At 47.1% G+C, this 5785-nt stretch overlaps 1 long non-coding RNA gene across 2 annotated transcripts; it reads right to left on the minus strand.

Moving 5' to 3' along the window:
- Window positions 1-979: 979 nt before the first annotated feature.
- On the minus strand, window positions 980-5484 carry Gm41615. Of its 2 annotated transcripts, none has more exons than XR_876939.3 (3): window positions 5454-5484; window positions 4144-4244; window positions 980-1139 (listed from the first exon to the last, which is right to left on the minus strand). It is a non-coding gene; the product is annotated as a predicted gene, 41615 (long non-coding RNA). The 2 variants fall into 2 exon arrangements; XR_876940.3 differs by lacking the exon at window positions 980-1139 and adding an exon at window positions 1355-3156.
- Window positions 5485-5785: the final 301 nt, after the last annotated feature.

A 5785-nucleotide genomic window follows, 5' to 3' on the forward strand; every position in this document is an offset into this window, starting at 1 on the left:
TCCCACACAAGTCATGTGTTCATGTCATATGTTGATTCTGCTTGGAGGAAGACATTGGTGGGGTAGTCAGGGTTAAATTAAATCTTATTAGTGAGACACCACCTCCAATGGTGATCATATAAGGACAACAGTGTTATTACAATTTTTCTGTTGCTATGTGATGGGCCCTCTGCCATGCTATGATGAAGGAAGAAGGCCTTATGTACTGGTGCCTGGGTCTTGGACAGTCCTACCTCTGGAGCGTGAGAACGCTGTCTCTCTATTTCATAATTACACGGCTTGGAAACTTCTGCAGCAGCAGAAACAGGCTAACGGTAGATCCTGAGATTCAGTTCCAGTTTCTGTCTAAAGAACAGCCTCCTTGGGAAAGAAGTGGTTGGTTAGACAATGTGGCCAGAGCTGAAACAAATGCGTGACTCTGGGACAGATCACACTGTGCACAATCCCTTCCCTTTGAGCCAGACTTTCATGAGAAGGAAGTCTAGGAAAGAAACTCCTAGGAGAGACTTGGGTAAGCCATGAAGCATGGCCCTGAGCTCCTTTGCAGCTAAAGACACATCACAGCTACCTTGAAAGGTCAGGGCCCATTGAGTAAGACATTTCTGCATTCTAATCCCAGGACCCCTCTTAAATACTGTGTAACCTTCACCAAATCCCTTAGTGTGCTGGGCAGTTTTATGTCAACTTGACACAAGCTAACATTATCTGAAAGGGACTTTCAGCTTAACCCCACCCCCACCCCCATAGCTGGGTGATGCCTTTAATCCCAGCACTAGAAAGGCAAAGGCATGTGGATCTCTGTGAGTGTGATGCTAGCCTGGTCTACAGAGCTAATTCCAGGACAGCCAGGGCTACAGAGAGAAACCCTGTCTTGAAAAACAAACAAACAAGCAAACAAACAAACAGAAGAAGGAAAGAGAGTGAGAGAGAGTGTGTGTGTGAGAGAGAGAGAGGAAAGAAAGAAAGAAAGAAAGAGAGAGGAAGGAAGGAAAACAGATAGAGGGAGGGAGAGAAGAATAAAATACCTCTATAAGATAAAGTTGTAGTAAGCCTATAGGGCATTTTCTTAATTTGTGATCAGTAGGGGAGAGCCCAATCCATTGTAGGTGTTTCCATCCCTGGGCTGGTAGTCCTGGGTTCTATAAAAAAAAGCAGGCTGAGCAAGCCATGAGGAGCAATCCAGTAAGCAGCACCCCTCCATGACCTCTGAATCAGTTCCTGCCTTCAGGTTCCGGCCCTGCTTGAGTTCCTGCCCTGACTTCCTTTGATGATGGACAGTGTAAGCCAAATAAACCCTTTCCTCCTCAAGTTACTTTTGGTCATTGTGTTAGCACAGCAATAGTAACCATAACTAAGGTACTTAGCCTTTCTTGACTTCATTTTCTCATCTCTTCGAAGTAGGTAGTGAACTCCTGTCTTCCAGAGGATTAGAGACAATGCTGTTGGATAACGGCTAGGATCATAAACTCAGTGCTGGGTTTTGCCCTCTTTGTAAGGGTACTTGTCGACTTAGAGTTGACTCATTAGGGCAGGGAGTCCTTACCAGCTGTTCCCTTGAGCTTTCTGTGTTTGGAGAGGTATCTTGGTAGGCAGTGCTCCTAACCGAGCAAAGCCCGAGATCTCCTTCCCTCACAACCATAGCCTGGAGGGTGCTGTCTGGGCCCAGTAGACAGACTTGCTGCCACGGATCCAAAGTTATTGTGGCTTGAAAAGAATCTCCGGCATGTGTCATGTAGTCTCCCACAAGCCATGATCCATGGTGTTTTAGAGAAGCACTTTGTTCTGGGGCCAAGAGGTCACTTTATAGGAGATACCCATAGATCTCCCCATCAAGCTGTCCCCTTTAGCCCTGGCTGCTCTATTCCCTGTCCTGTCACTATCTGCTGCATGTCACAGATACAACCTGAGAGACTTGGGCCTGAGCTTGGAGAGGACTGGTTACAAGCTGTGGCTACGAGTGAGAGCATAGCTGGGAGAGAGGCCCATGGAGAAGTGACCGAGAGGGATGAGAGGCCCCCTGAGAAGGACTTGGGGGGAGCAGCTCCCAACATGGGTTTTCTGGATTCTACTGCTCAGTTATTCTGGGACTCTTGGCCCTCTCTGGGCTCAGGTTCTTCACTAGCAAAATAAAGGAATAAAGATATGGTGTCTTTCTAAACTCCCTCTGGCTTTGTTATTTCTAAGCTACACCTTCTGGGGTCTCCTGTTAGGCCCACATTTCTATAAACTAGAGCATAGTTCAGCAGGTTTGAGTAGACAGGATGGGTGACGTGCTGAGGGAAGAAGAAAAGGAGGCAAGAAGTAAATGGAGGAATATGACTTTGTCAGCCAAAAATGCCTGGCTCCACAGTGCTATTATTTCCTTGTAACCGGATTGATTTTCTATTTCAAGGCCTCATTGTGGCAAGTGCAGAAACACCAGCATGATCGTTTGCAGGTAAAACCAGGCACCAGAGTCTTGCTCAATCCTTCCAGTTTTTAGCTGTATTAAATTCAGGCTTGTCATGCCTGTTCCTTCCCTGACACTGAGGCTAAGGAAAGTTGTATCAGTCTGCACTGGATTCCTTTTGAGATGTGGCACGTCACTGTTTGGAACTCAAACATGACATGACCCCTTTCCAAGTTGGTAGAGATGCCATTTTCACCCATCTCCAAACTAAATGGTTAATGCGGGAGCATCCTCTGCTCCTAGCTCTGGCTAGGGACCTAAGCCTTTATTAGCATACATGAGGTTCATGTACACATTGTATCAATTCCCTTTAGGTTCGTGTACACATTGTATCAATTTCCCCTTTTCACTGCTGATATGATGAAATAACCAATGAATACAACTTAAGGAAGACAGGGACAGTTTGTTTCAGCTCATGGTTTAGAAGGGTACAGTCTATCCAGGTAGGGAAGGCATGGCGGCAGGGGTGTGAGGCATTAGGTCACATCCACAGTAAGGAAGCAGAGAAAGAGGAACACTGGCATTTGGCTTTCTTTTTCTCCCTTTCTGGGTCTGGGACACTTATATTCCAGGAGGGTCTTCCCACCTCAATTAACCTAATTTAGAAGATCCCTCTCCCAGACGTACCCGAAGGTTAGCTTCCACGGTAATTTTAAATCTTGTTGACGGTCTATTTTAAGCATCACACGGGCCCCAGAAGAGCCTACCTACCTCAAGAAGAGGAGAACGTAAGTCAGAGGTAGAGAAAGACAGAGGTGGAGGCCAGGTGTCCTGTGCCTAGCCATACCACACTGCATCTTTGTAACTGTTGGGCGAGGGGGGGGGCATCCCTGGCGCTTTCCTAGAAGCAGTTTTCCCCTTGCCTGAACTCTGTCCTCCTAGGACTCTCTCTGCCTTCCCTACCTCCAGCACACTCTAGATCAGAGGCTCTCAAGCTTCCTAAAACTGTGACTCTTTAATACAGTTCCCCATGCATGGTGACGCCCCAACCATAAAATCACCTTTGTTTCTACTTCATAACTGTAATTTTGCTACTGAGTCACAATGTAAAGATCCTATGTACAGGATATCCGATACGTGATCCCCAAAGGGGGTCACGGACTACAGGTTGAGAACCGATGCTCTAGCTGTTCTGACTCTCTGAATTCAATCTCTCTTCTCCACATGACAGACTGTTGATCTGAGTGGACCGGGACATAGGGACAACTGTTTGAAGGTAAAATGTCACATCACCTATCCTTAATCATTCCTGTCTCTCCCTTATATAGGAATCTTGGGTTTCAGAAGTTGAGTAGTTGCTACCTTTGGTTTCTGCCTCCTTTGATTAAGATAACACATTTGTTAATACGCTTCAAGTCAAGGGCCTGGGAAAGGGTGGCTAAAGGATCAGACTGGTCCTGGTCTCTGAAATACCATTGAGAGTAATAATAAAATTGCCATAGTCTTTGCTTTTTTTGTTTTTTTGTTTGTTTGTTTTAAATCAAATAATCAAAATCTTCCACAGTAAGTTCAAAGTACAAAGCCTTCCCCTAAACTTTAAAACTTTCCTCTTTAGGGCCCATTCCAATTCTCGTCTTCCCACCACTCCCCTAGCTGTAACTTCCCAGGTCTTTAAGCAAACGTCTTCATTCAGCCGAGCCTTTGTTTGTTTGGTCTTGTGTTTTGTGTGTATACATGCATGACTGTACACATACCTGTGGAGGCTGGATAACAACCTCGGTGTCCTCCTTGAGATGTTGTTTGCCTTCTCTGTCTTGCTGGGTTTTTGTTTTGTGTGTCAGAGTTTCTCACTGTCCTAGAATTCAGCAAATAGGGGAGGAAGGGTTGCTGGCCAGTGAGCCCTAAGAATTGTTCTCTGTTTTTCTGGTACTATGGTTACAAGTGTCACCACCATCCAGGGTATTTCCTTTTTGTTGTTTGTTTTGTTTTTTGTTTTGTTTGAGATGGGGTTTCTCTGTGTAGCCCTGGCTGTTCTGGAACTCACCAGGCTGGCCTCGAACTCAGAGCTCTGCCTGCTCTGCCTCCCAATGCTGGGACTAAAGGCGTGCATCACCATGTCTGGCTGCATTTTTCTTTCTTTCTTTTTCTTTCTTTTCTTTTCTTTTCTTTTCTTTTCTTTTCTTTTCTTTTCTTTTCTTTTCTTTTCTTTTTTAAATGTGGGTTCTAGGGGGTTGAGTCAAGTCCTCGTGCTTACAAGGAAAGAACTTTACTGCTTGGGCTGTGTCTCCAGTCTCCTGAGCCTCTGTACCTCACAGCTCTGTTCCTCATAGGTCAATGATGGGCGCCCTAACTGCTATAAGCAAATCTCCTTTTGGGAACGATCACTTGGGAAATGAATTCTCACACAGAATCTGACACATCAGAGCAAAGGTGACTTCCCTTCCCCTGCCCCAGCCAGCTGCAACCCAGGCAGGCTTGTATGGATGGCTTTGCTCCTCTGAATCCGCACCCTTTCCAGCCCGATCCTGATCACTTGAACACTTGTCATTAGACTCCCCTCCCACTTCCACACAGCCAGCCCAAACCAGAGCTTCCCATCCCTTCTCACAGAATACCTGTCAATCACAAGCATCCCTCACCACCTGGAAAGTTACAAGCCTGTGCTTGATGCCCCGCCCCCTTTCCTGCCTCCGCAGCCATGACTCAACACCCTAGGCACCAGCCAGGATGCCCCTCACTTGATCCCAGCTCTCTGCTGCCTCCTGTTCTACCTGCCTCCTGTCTGGGAATCTACACTTTTTATCACCGACTTTGCTGGTTCTCAAAATAAGGAAGACCTGTGCTCTCCAGCTTGGTCCAGTCCTTTGCCTCTTAGCTCAGTGGTTTTCAACTTTCCTAAACCTGAGACCCTTTAACACAGTTCCTCCTGTTGCGGTGAGCCCCAGCTGTGGGTCCCGTGAAAGCCAGCCTGTTTTCTGGTTGAGCTAGGTTTAAACCCTAGAGACCCAGAAGGTGTTCCTGCAAGAAATGGAAGGTGTTTGCCATCCTCCCAGACACCAGGCACCTGACATGAGGCCTCAGCTCCATAATTCTGTGCCATCAGTCACATAGGGCAACGCCCCAAGCCTCTGTTATTCTGTCTGGGCTCCACCCCCCTACACAGTTACCTGGCAACAGCTAGGTATGCTCCTCCCCACAGTTACCTGGCAATGGGCAGTTAGGCCTGGCCCACTATAAAAGAGGCTGCTTGGCACCTCCTTCCCCCCTCTCTCTCTTACTCTTGCCTCTCTCTCTTGCCCTCTTATTCCCCCTCTCTCCGAACTCCCTTCTCCCCTCTCTCCACATGGCCATGGCCGACCTCTACTTCTCTCTCCCTCTCTCTGCCTTTCTCTGCCT

The sequence above is a fragment of the Mus musculus genome, chromosome 17, assembly GCF_000001635.26.
Source record: "Mus musculus strain C57BL/6J chromosome 17, GRCm38.p6 C57BL/6J".
Lineage (NCBI taxonomy): Eukaryota > Metazoa > Chordata > Mammalia > Rodentia > Muridae > Mus > Mus musculus.